This window comes from Penaeus vannamei, chromosome 8, assembly GCF_042767895.1.
Source record: "Penaeus vannamei isolate JL-2024 chromosome 8, ASM4276789v1, whole genome shotgun sequence".
In the NCBI taxonomy this organism is placed as follows: domain Eukaryota; kingdom Metazoa; phylum Arthropoda; class Malacostraca; order Decapoda; family Penaeidae; genus Penaeus; species Penaeus vannamei.
In genome coordinates this window covers 41301250-41313749 of record NC_091556.1, presented here as the reverse complement: position 1 = coordinate 41313749, position 12500 = coordinate 41301250, and the positions used below count along the sequence as shown (strand labels likewise).

Sequence of the window (12500 nt, the reverse complement as noted above, 5' to 3'; positions counted from 1 at the left end):
GTTTGGGAAAAAAATGGAAGAAAACACGTGATTCATTTCCCAAACCAAGGTGGGGGGGGGGTAGCGAAACGTACTTCGTCACTCACAAAGGCACTTGTGAATATATATCTTTATATATATTTGTATCTATATCTATTCTTATATATACGAACTTGTATAAATAAAAATAGACATCGAGGAAAAACAGGAATAAAGCCCCTTCTTCGACGCGTGCCGACACGCCGCTGCCGCAAACCCGCAAACCTCCCTCTTTCCCCACTCTATCCCCTCCCCTTCCTCTCCGCCTTCTCCCTCTCACCCGATAACCTCCCCCTCTTTTTTTCTTTTCCTTTCCTCCTTCTCGTTCTCCTCCTCCTTTCCCCTTCTCCTCTTCCCTCTCCCCCATACTCCATCCCCTCCCCTCCCCCTTTCTTCTAACCGTTCCCTTACCCTTAACCTTTTCCTCTCCTCCCCCTCTCCTTCCTTCCCCTCCTCCTCTCCCTCTCCGCCTCTGCCCCTTCCCCTTCCCTTCACTTCCTCATCCCCTCCCCCATCCCCTTTCCTCTCCCTCTACCCCATCCTCCCTTCCCCTTCCCCTCCCCTCATCCTCCCCTTCCCCTTTTCCTCTCGCTCTCCCCCTCATCCCCTCCCTTTCCTCCCCATCCCCTCCCTCCCCCTCTACCCCTCCTCCCCCCAACCCCGCGACGGCATGCCCCGGCACGCCGCCCCTCCCCTCGCCCCATTAGGCCCCACCGAAACCGCACCGCAAGGCAACCCCGCGTTCGAGTCGGGACCGCAGCTGACCGTGGCCGAGTCAAGGTCCGAATCGCGGTCGGCCTCCTGGTCTTCCACCCTCCGCTCTCGTAAGTCGTCGTCGTCGTCGTCGTCGTCGTCGTCGTCTTCTTCTTCTTCTTCTTCTTCTTCTTCTTCTTCTTCTTCTTCTTCTTCTTCTTCTTCTTCTTCTTCTTCTTCTTCTTCTTCGTCGTCGTCGTCGTCGTCGTCGTCGTCGTCGTCTTCTTCTTCTTCTTCTTCTTCTTCGTCGTCATCGCCGTCGTCGTCGTCGTCGTCTAAGGGTGGTGATGACTCTGATGACCCGGACGCTTTGCATCACCAGCCTCGCCGTCGGCCTCGTCTTCGTCGTCATTTCCTTCACATCATCATCACAACTCATTATCATCACTATCACCTCTCTCGCCCTCATCACCACTTATTACCCTCATCATCATCATCACCACGCCCTCATTTTCCACGAACTTTACCATGTACCTTACATCCATCATCACCACCACTATCTCCATCATCACCTTCATCACCATCATCATCATTATCACTATCATCTCCATCTCCATCATCTCCATCATCACCATCACTATCATCACCATAACACGTCACGACACACACTACGTAACCCGACGAATTAATAACAACGAAAACGATTTGTTTTCTCTTCGAACCGAACACAAAGAAAAAAAAAGAGAGAGAATGAAACAAAAGCAATCTCTCCCGACGAGAAATGAAAGATAGACACAGACGGAAAAAGGAAGAAGAAGAAAAAAAAGAAATCGGAGAGAGATAAAAAGAAGTCGGAAACAGAGAAAATGGTAAAAAAAAAAAAAAGGAAACAAACAATGGAAAAAGAAGAAATAGGAAACAGCGAAAGAGAGAAAGAAAGATAAAAATTCTTCGGGAAACACGTGCACAATTTCCACAGGCTCGCGTCCTGCACAGCATTCCCCAGCGTTTCCCAGGGGGACGAGGGGGGGGGTGAGGGGAAGGAAAGGGGGGAGGGAAGGAAGGGAGAAGGGGGAGGGAGGGAAGAGGGGAAGGAAGGGAAAAGGAGGAGGGAAGGAGGGAGGGAGAAGAGGGAAGGAAGGAAGAGGGAAGGGAGGGAGGGAAGAGGGAAGGAAGGGGGAGAAGGAGAGAAGGAAGGAGGGAGAGGGAGAGAGAGAGGGAGAGAGAGAGAGAGAGAGAGAGAGAGAGAGAGAGAGAGAGAGAGAGAGAGAGAGAGAGAGAGAGAGAGAGAGAGAGAGAGAGAGAGAAATGGGAATGAGAGAGAGAGAGAGAGAAATGAGAATGAGAGAGAAAAATGAGAATGAGAGAGAGAAAGAGAAAGAGAAAGAAAAAGAAAGAATGAGAGAGACAAACAGAGACAGACCGAGAGAGTATTTCCCCCACTCTCACTTTCCTTCCCTCAAACACACACGCACACACACACACACAAAGATACACAAGCAGCGCCCCAGCCACAACACAGCCAGAATAACGGGGTCTGGGCGCAGCAAGGACGACAAAACACCCAACAGGAAGGTATCCTTTTAATAAGCGCCCGTTGGCGTCCTCTTCTCCCCCACTCCACTCCCCCCAACCCCCCTCTCCCCACTCCCCCTCTCTCCACTACTACTCCCTTCACAACCCCTCTCCCCACTCCCACTCCCTTCTCAATCCCTCTCTCCCCACTCCCACTCCCTTCTCAACCCCTCTCTTCTCTCTCCACACTTCCCCTCTATCTCCCTCTCCCCCACTCCCTTCTCAACCCTTCTCTCCCTCCCCCGTACCCCCTCTCCCCATCCTACCCTCCCTCTCCCCATTCCTCACCCTCTACCCCCCTCTCTCTCACTCCCTCCCCCTCTACCCCCCATCTCCCCACACTCCCCCTCACTTCCCTCTCTCCCCACTCTACACTCCCCCTCTCCCTCCTACTCCCCCTCCCCACTCTACCCCTCCTCTCCCCACTCCCACTCCCCTTCTAACCTCCTCTCTCCCACTCCCATTCTAACTCCCCTCTCCACCACTCTCACTCCCCACTCCCACTCCCTCCCCCCCCCCCCTCTCCCCACTCCCTTCTCAACCCCTCCCCCTTCTCCCCACTCCCTTCTCAACCCCTCTACCCCCTCTCTCCCCACTCCCTTCTCAACCCCTCTACCCCCCTTCTCCCCCATGACCACACTGCCTTCATTAGTTCGGTTTCAAGGCCCCGTCAACGAACTTTTTTCCATGCACAAACTATCCAGGTCTTTCGCTGGAGGGCTTGTGGTTTGTTTGCCTGGCTGTTTCTTTGTCTGTGTGTGTGTGTGTGTGTGTGTGTGTGTGTGTGTGTGTGTGTGTGTGTGTGTGTGTGTGTGTGTGTGTGTGTGTGTGTGTGTGTGTGTGTGTGTGTGTGTGTGTGTGCGTGTGTGTGTGTGTGTGTGTGTGTGTGTGTGTGTATGAGAGAGTGTGTGTGAGAGTGAGAGTGAGAGTGAGAGTGAGAGTGTGAGTGAGAGTGTGAGTGTGTGTGTGTTCCCTATCCTCCCACTTTCCCTCAAGCTCTCCCATCATATATCATTTTTCTCTAGATATCCATAGCTCTATGCATCCATTTCTCCCTGTGTCTCTATTCCATTTTTTATCATCCCTCCCCATATCCACTCACGCACATACCCACATGCACGCACGCGATCACCCACACACCCATCCACTCACCCACCCACCCACCCACACCTTCACACCTTCACCACCCACCCACACCTTCACCCCCCACACCCACCCCCTCCCTCACCTTCACCCCCACCCACACCCCCACACCCCTCCCTCACCTTCACACACCCATCCACTCACCCCCTCCCTCACCTTCACACACCTGCCCACACCCCCACCCTCCCCACCACCCCACGTTGGAAGCAGAGCCGCAGGCAGAAATGCTCCCTCTGACGACACCACAACACGAGCCACGCACAGCTCGAACAACCGAGGCTTCAGAGAGAGCAGACACAGGAATGCAACAACGTAGGCCGCATTCGCATCACTCCCCCCTCCCCCACCCCTTACCCACTCCCACTCCCTCTTTCCACCCTCAATACCCCTTACGCCCTCCTCCTCCTCCCTCCTTCTCTCGTTCCTCCTTACTCCCTCCTTCCTTCCCCCTTGCTCCCTCCTTCCCTCCTCCTTACTCCTCCTCCTCCTCCCCCTCCTTCCTTACTCCCTCACTCCCTCCTCTCCTGCATATCTGCAGCTGGAAAGTTTCACGAGCATGATACGTACATGTGTGTATATGCATTCATGCACAGACGCTGACACACAAATACAGAGAGAGAGAGAGAGAGAGAGAGAGAGAGAGAGAGAGAGAGAGAGAGAGAGAGAGAGAGAGAGAGAGAGAGAGAGAGAGAGAGAGAGAGAGAGAGAGAGAAGAGAGAGAGAGAGAGAGAGAGAGAGAGAGAGAGAGAGAGAGAGAGAGAGAGAGAGAGAGAGAGAGAGAGAGAGAGAGAGAGAGAGAGAGAGAGAGAGAGAGAGAGAGAGAGAGAGAAGAGAGAGAGAGAGAGAGAGAGAGAGAGAGAGAGAGAGAGAGAGAGAGAGAGAGAGAGAGAGAGAGAGAGAGAGAGAGAGAAGAGAGAAAGAGAGAGAGAGAGAGAGAGAGAGAGAGAGAGAGAGAGAGAGAGAGAGAGAGAGAGAGTGAGAATGAATGAGAGAAGAGAACGTGAGGGAGTGAGAATGAATGAGAGAAGAGAACGAGAGGGAGTGAGAATGAATGAGAGAGAACGAGAGGGAGTGAGAATGAATGAGAGAAGAGAATTAATGAGAGAGTAGAGAGTGAAAGTATGAGACAGAAGAGAAACAAAGCGCAGAGTAGACAGGCAGGAATATTGCCCATAAAAGTAAAAATTTCAACCCTGCACGAGATAAAACGATTAATTGCAAAAAGGTCGAGTAAGAGACAGGGGGAGGGGGAGGGAGGGCGGCGGGGAGGGTTACAATGGGGATCTCATCCCATCCCAAATTGGTCTTCATACACGTTCAGTGAATGCCGGGAAAAGCTGGAAATAAAGAGAGGACATCATCCCTATTCCTCTCTCTCTTCCGCTTCCTCTCTCTTTCCATCATTCACTATAACTATCTCGCTTTCTCTCTCTTATTCTCTCTCTCTCTCTTATTCTCTCTCTCTTATTCTCTCTCTCTCTCTCTCTCTCTCTCTCTCTCTCTCTCTCTCTCTCTTTCTCTCTCTCTCTTATTCTCTCTCTCTCTCTCTCTCTCTCTGATGAATATGGAGCATGCTGGGGTAATGATGGCAAATGTAAATATACGAAGAGGGAAGACGAAAGGGAGAGAATAGAAATGAGGAGGAAAACAAACAGGAAGGAGAATATGAAAGAGAGAGAGAGAGAGAGAGAGAGAGAGAGAGAGAGAGAGAGAGAGAGCGAGAGAGACAGAGAGAGAGCGAGAGAGAAAGAGAGAGAGAAAGAGAGAGAGACGCGGAAAAAAAATGAAAAAGAAAAAGCAAAAGAGAAGACGAAGGAGAAAACGAAGAAAACTCCGGGAGAAACAGGCTGAGAGACATAACAACAACAACAACAACAACAACAGGCCCCCATACCCACGCACTCCGAGGGAGCTAACGAGAGCGAGCGAGCGAGTGTGCTCTCCCCCCCTCCCCTCCCCTCCCCCCCCTCCCTTCCCCTCCACTCCCGGGGAACCAATCGTCATAATCTTCACAGCCAAACTTTCATTAATATGGTAATTGCACAACATAGTCCCACCATAACGTGACGACACACACTCCCGCCCGTGATGCAAGGTGGGCGTACGGGTGGGGTGGGGGGGTAGGGGGGGTTAATGGGAAGGGGGGGGGCGATGGTTGTATGCTGGCGGGAGGGAGGGGGGGGGGTGAAAAAAACAAACAGTGAAAGGTCGAGTAGAAAAAGTGGAAGGGCGGAGGTAAAGGATGAGGGAGGGAGAGGAAGGGAGAGGGAGGGAGAGGGAGGGAGAGGGAGAGGGAGGGGAAGGAGGAGGGAGAGAGGGGGAGAGAGAGGGGAGAGAGAGAGAGAGAGAGAGAGAGAGAGAGAGAGAGAGAGAGAGAGAGAGAGAGAGAGAGAGAGAGAGAGAGAGAGGGGGGGGGCGTGTGAGGTAAAAGGAGAGATAGATGGAAAGGGAGGGGGAGAAGAGGAGATGAAAAAAGTAGAAAGAAGAAAATGCCGACAACGAACAGAAATGGAAAGTATAATAAACAATCATGAAATCAAAACCGGAAAAAAAATGAATAAAAAACACATTCTAAGCATTAGGGAAGAATAAAATCTCGGAAAATAATGAAAGGCTGACACCGGGAATCAAGAGATAACCCTTCCGGAACATTCGCGCGTAAGAAAAGGAAAAGATGAAAAGAAGAAGAAAAGATCTTTCCTTTACGCGCGGATGAAGAAAAAAAAAGAAGAAAGGAAGAAAAAAAAGGAACAAGAAAAAGAAGAAAAGAAGAAAAAACAAGAAAAAAAGAGGAACAAGAAAAAAGAAGAAAAAGAAGAAAAAAACAAGAAAAAAAGAAAAAAAAAGAAAGAAAAAAAATTATATATATATATATATATATATATATATATATATATATATATATATATATATATATATATATGAAAAACCAAGGACCAGCGTCACATTCACTCCTCCACTCCCGGAATCCACTCCGTAACGCTCACCGTGTCCATAAAACATCCCACGTACAGTACCATCACATCCCGCCGTTACGTCACAGCCCGTCACAACTGCAACCCAGGGTCTCTCCCCCTCCCACCCCTCCCCTCTTTTTCTCTCCCCTCTGAATATCCATATAATTATTACCAATTTGGGTCAGCTGACTGGTGGGTTCACTCATGACGTCACAATCGTAAAATCGAATCCTCTCCGCCTCTTCTTTTCCTTCTTTTCTGCTTCCCCCTTGTCTGTCTCGTCCTCTTTTGTGCTTTTCTATCTACCACTCTCCCACTTTTTACCTTTTTTTCCCTCCCTCTTTTCCCTTCTTCAATCTCATCCCCTCCGGTGTATCATCTCCACGCTCTTTTCTCCATCACTCGCCATCTCATCTCATCTCCTTTTCGCCATTTCATTCTCTCTCTTATGCCCCCTTTCCCCTCCCTTCGTCATCTCGCTTTCACTACGCCCTCTCTCCTTTCTCTCCTTTCCTTCTCCCTTTTACTCTCTTTACCCCTTTTCCGCCCTTCCCTCCCTCCCCCTTCCCTCTCTTCCACCCCCCCACTCCCCTTACCTTTCCCCCCATCACCTCTCCTCTCTTCCCCCCTCCCTCCCTCCCTCTATCCCATCATTTCTGCACTCCCACCCTCCCTCCCCCCTCCCCTCCCCCACTCCCTCTCTCCGCGACCCCACCACTTCCTTCCTTCCTCTCCCCTGTGGGCGGGGAAGTGCGCCATGTCCACCCCACCTGCCGGGTTAATTTACCGTGCGAATATTGGCTGGACGGCGGGGAGGGGGGTCTAGAAGGGGAAGGCTGGGGAAAGGGAAGGTGGGGAGGGGAAGGGGTGTGCATGGCTCTAGAGGGGGAAGGCTGGGGAGAAGGGAGGGGATTGAGAAGCAAAGAGGGGGAAAGGGGAGGGAGAGGAAGGGAAGGAAGGGGGAGGAAGCAGAAAAGGGAAGGGGGAGGGGATGGGGAGGGAAGCAGAAGGGGAGCAAGGGTTGGGTGGGGAGGGAAGGGAAGGGAGGGTTGGGTGGGGAGGGGAAGGGGAGGGAAGTGAGGGTCAAGAGAAACTGTTAATCGAAAACAGCAAACAGAGCAAGTGATGCTCTAAAAATTAAGAGGAAGGGAGGGAAAAGGAGGGGAACAAAGAGGGAGGCAATGAGGGAGAAGGAAGAGAGAGAGAGAGAGAGAGAGAGAGAGAGAGAGAGAGAGAGAGAGAGAGAGAGAGAGAGAGAGAGAGAGAGAGAGAGAGAGAGAGGGAGAGAGAGGGAGAGGGAGAGGGAGAGGGGAGAGGGAGAGGGAGATCCTGCGTCACGTAAGTATAAAGAAAACGAACACGGTGGAGGAATTAGGTATGAACGAGGCGGAAAGAGAGAGTGAGACAGGGAGTAGGTATTGGGGGGGGGGGAGGGGGAGGAGGGGAGCGAAAGAAAGAAGAAAGAAAAATGGAGAAGGTTGGCAGTGGAAGAGGAATGAAGAAGGAGGGAGGGAAGAGTAGGGGTAGGGAGGGAGGGGAAGAGTAGGGGAGGGAGGGGGAGGGTGGAAAGAGGGACGAGAAGAGAAGGGGAAGTAAGAGAGGGAAAGAGGAGATAGGAAAAGAAGCGGAAAGGAAGAGGAAAGAGGAGAGGGAAGAGAATGGGAAGAGAGAGAAGAAAGAGGGAAGAGTACAGAGAACGGGAAAAGGAAGAGGAAAGAGGAGAGGGAAGAGAATGGGAAGGGAGAGAGTGAAGAGTGAAAAGTACAGAGGAAATAGGAAAAAATAAGAGGGAAAGAAAGAGAAAAGAGGGAAGAGAAAGGGAGAAGAACCCCCCCAGAAAAGTACAACATGAGCGCACGAATGACAATGAGAGGAAGAGAGAGGAGGAGGGAACGAGGACACAGAATCAAAAAAAAAAAAAAAAAAAAAAAAAAAAAAAAAAAAAAAAAAAAAAAAAAAGAGAGAGAGAAAGAAAGAAAGAAAAAAGAGGAAGCAAAGGATAATCTCCAAAATTGAGCAAATAAATGGGAGTGCCGTCGCAGCGCCCAAGGCACTCGCGAGAGGGTGACAAAGTGGCCGAGGAATTAACGAAGCGGCAACCGAAATGCGACGAACGGCAGACGATAGAGGAGACGGTGACGAGGGAGGGAGGAGAGGGGGAGGGGGAGGAGGACGACATGGAGGGAGGAGGAGGGGAGGGGGAAGAGGAGGGAGGGGGAGTGACGACGATGAGGGAAGGAGGAGGGCAGGGGGTGACAACGACGACATGGAGGGAGGGAGAGGGGAGGGGTGAGGACGACGAGGGGAAGGAGGGGAGGGGGTGAGGAGGACGACATGGGAGAAGGAGAGGGTGAGGGGGTGAGGACGACATGGAGGGAGTAGAGGAGGGGTGGTGAGGACGACATGGAGGAGTAGAGGGGGGCGATGAGAAGACGATGACGAGGGAGGGAAGGAGGGGGGAGGGGGTGACGACATGGCGGGAGGAGAGGGGGAGTGGGTGAGGACGACGACATGGGAGAAGGAGAGAGGGGGGGGGGCGATAGAGGAAACGATGACGAGGGAGGGAGTATAGGGGGAGGGGGAGAGGACGACGACGTGGGGGAAGGAGAGGGGGAGGGGTGACATCGACGTAGGGGAAGTGGGAGAGGAGGGTGTGACAACTACGCGGTAGGAAAGTAGGAAAGGAGGAGAGGATGGGGAAGGAGGGGGGTTGAGGGTGAGGACGACGTGGCGCGGAAGGGGAGTGAAGGGGTGACGACGGAGTGGGGAAAGGAAGAGGGGAAAGGAAGAGGGGGGGAGGAGGGGGGTGAAAACGACGTGGTAAAGGTAGGAGGAGAGAGGAGGAGGAGGGGAGGGGGAGAGAGAGGGTGAAAACGTAGTGGGGGTAGGAGGAGGGGTGACAACGAGGTGGGGATGAGGAGGGATGTGAAGGGGGAAGGGAAGGGAGGGGAGGGGACGAGGGGAGGGAGGTGAAGAAGGGAAGGGATGGGAGGGGATGAAGAAGGGAAGGGAGGGAAGGGAAGGGAGGGGCCGAGGGGAGGGGATGTGAAGAAGGGAAGGGAGGGGAAGGGAGAGGCGACGAAGGTAGGGGTGAAGGCAGCCGCGCGGCACTCCAGCTGCGACGGAGGTGAACTGGCCGGCCACACGGAAGCCTTGGGGGACCTGTTCCGCGGCCAGGTGATCACCTCGCCTTACCTGTATGTGAATCTGCCTTCCTTGCCCACTCCCGACTCCCTCCCTACTTCCCCCACCCCACACCAACATCCCCTCCCACCCCTAGCCCACTCCCAACATCCCCCTACTCCCCCACCCCACACCAACATCCCCTCCCACTCCTACCCACACTCCCAAATCCCTACCCATGCCAACTCCCACCCTCCCTCACCCATCGCGACTCCGTAACACTCCCTTCGGACACACCAAGCCACGTGCCCTACCCCCCTCCACTCCCATATATTAATCCCAACCCACCCCTCACCAACTCCACCTCCCACTTCCTCGCCCACTCCACCTTCCCCTTCCTCACCCACTCCATCTTCCCCCTTCCTCACCCACTCCACCTTCCCCCTTCCTCGCCCACTCCACCTTCCCCCTTCCTCGCCCACTCCACCTTCCCGCTTCCTCGCCCACTCCACCTTCCACCCCTTCCTCACCCACTCCACCTTCCACCCCCTTCTGCAACTCCCGCACCAGGCGTTGCCACCGTCCAGCGTCCCAGGTAACAGGTAAACACCACAGTGCACCTGTATCGATTGTTTAGCTGGCCCTTAACTACTCGCCGCACACCCTCACACTGCACACTTCAACAGGTGGACGCTCCCTCTCTCTCTCTCTCTCTTTCTTTCAATTTCTCTCTGTCTTTCTTTCTCTCTCTCTCTCTCTCTCTCTCTCTCTCTCTCTCTCTCTCTCTCTCTCTCTCTCTCTCTCTCTCTCTCTCTCTCGTGTAAACATTTGTAAAGATGCAATTTCTTTTGTTAGGATTATCGCAGGAAGAACTGGCTGGCCATCGCGTAAGTGTGGAGTAAGGTTCATTCATGGGGTTGAGAGGCAGGGGCGAGAATATGGACTTGGGGGGAAGGATAGGAGGGGGAAGGGGAGGGGGAAGGGGAAGGATAGGAAGGGGAAGGGAAGGGGGGGATAAGGGGAGGGGGGAAGGATAGGTGGAAGGGGAAGAGGTAAAGGATAGAGGAAGAGGAAGGGGGTAGAACCTGGTGCAGAAGGAAGAGGAAGAGAAAGGGAAGGGGTGTAGGAGAAAGGGCTAGGAAGATAGGGTAAGGACAGATAAGAATAAATCCAGGGTTAAGAGCGCCAGAGCTGGAGCAGGCCATCACCCCGGACCACGAAATCAAGAGCGAGACCGAAGGCCGAAGAGGAAGGGGACTTTCGGACCACGACGAAGGAAAGAAGAGACGAGGAACATCAACGTTCACAGGACACAGCAGACGAGCAGGATGAGGACGGCTTTCGACTGGTCACGGGGAGAGGGGAAGAGGGGGAGTGGGAGAGATGGAGAGAGGGGGAAGAGATGAAAGGGGGTAAGGGAGAGAGGGAGAGGGGATAAGGGGAAGAGGGAGAGAGGGGGGAAAGGGAGAGAGGGGGGAAAGGGAGAGAGGGGGAAGAGGGAGAGAGGGATAAAGGAGGGAGAAGGCGGATAAGGGAGAGGGACCAGGGAAGGGGCAACACAAGGGCAGGGATTCGAGTCCGGGAGAAAGGATGTGACCAAGCCCCTCCTGTCCACCCCACCCTCCGCCTACAGCTGAAAGTGAAACCTTTCACGGCCAGTGGGCGTGACGGTGATACAGTCCGCCACCCGCGCTCGCCCTCGCCCGGCCACGCCCACGCAACCTGTACTTGCACCCACTTTCTACCGCCACTTGGGGATGTAGGCCTACGCGCGGACGCACACAAAGGAAGCACGTCGCCGAGAGCGGCCATCATTTAGGCCAATTTATATGGAGATAAAAACATCGATTATGATGATTTCGTGTCCCCGCGGGCGCGCCTCCCCGCCCCTCGCCGCCCACAGATGCAGGCGCCGTCTCTTTGTCCCCTGAACGTCGCCTCCTCCGGCACGTTCCCTCTGAGGCGTTCCCCGCGAGGACAATCACGCGTTCAAAGTCAAATCCGAAGACCCGCAAGCCCGGAGGAGGCGAAGCGGCCCCCCCCTCCCCCCACCCCCCGGGCGAGTGAAGCGCACGAGACAGCCCGCCGCCGCGCCTTTGATCTCCGCCCGCGCCCCGTGCCTCGCCTCCGACACGAGACCCCGCTATTAAAATTTACCACAGCCGTTTTCGCCCCCGGTTCGCAGGCGCGCCGACTGAATGCTTCGAAGTGGCATTTCATTTGCAAAAGTGGCACGGACGGGTCCTCCTCCTCCTCCTCCTCCGCCGCCGCCCCTCTCCTTCTCCTCCTCCTCCTCCTCCTCCCACCTCCCTCTCCTCCTCCTCACCCCTTCCTCTTCCCATCAGACGCACTTTCGTCCCTTCTCCTCCTCCCTCCTCTTCCTCCCTTCTCCTTCTCCCTCCCCCCTCTCCTTCCTCCTCCTCCTTCCCATTCCCTCTCTCAGACGCACTTTCCTCTCTTCTCCTCCTCCTCCCCCTCCCTCTCCCTTCTCCTTCTCCTTCCTCCTCCTCCTCCCCTCCCTTGCCTCCCCTCTCCTTCTTCTCCTCCTCCTCTTCGCCACTCCCTCCTCAGACGCACCTTCCTTCCTCCTTCCTCCTCCTTCCTCCCTTTCTCCTCCTTCTCTTCTTCCTCCCCTCTCCTTCTTCCCCTCGCCTCCCTCCTCCTCTTCCTCCTTCCCCCATTCTCTCCGACGCACCTTCCTCCCTCCTTCTCTTCTCCTCCCCCCCCTCCTTCTCCTCCTCCTCTTCTCCCCCATTCCCTCTCTCAGCTTTCCTCCTCCCTGGCGACCGCACGCACACCTGATGCTCAGCATGGGCGCCTTCTTTTCCCCCTTTTTCCTCCTCCTTTCCTCTCGCGCCTGCAGTTTTAAAGCTAAAAGCACGATCCCGACTCCCGCCTGCCTATCCCGCCTTCTTTCTAAAACGCCGCCGAAAATTTATGCGCCGCCCTTGGGCTCTCCTTCCCTCCTTCCCTCCTTCCCATCCCTCCCTT

General features: G+C 54.2%; 1 protein-coding gene across 1 annotated transcript in view; it reads right to left on the bottom strand.

The window, feature by feature from the left end:
* Nucleotides 1-12500, bottom strand: part of LOC113820762 (uncharacterized) — a 193707-nt gene that overhangs the window by 77774 nt on the left and 103433 nt on the right. The gene's annotated exons all lie outside the window — the stretch shown is intronic.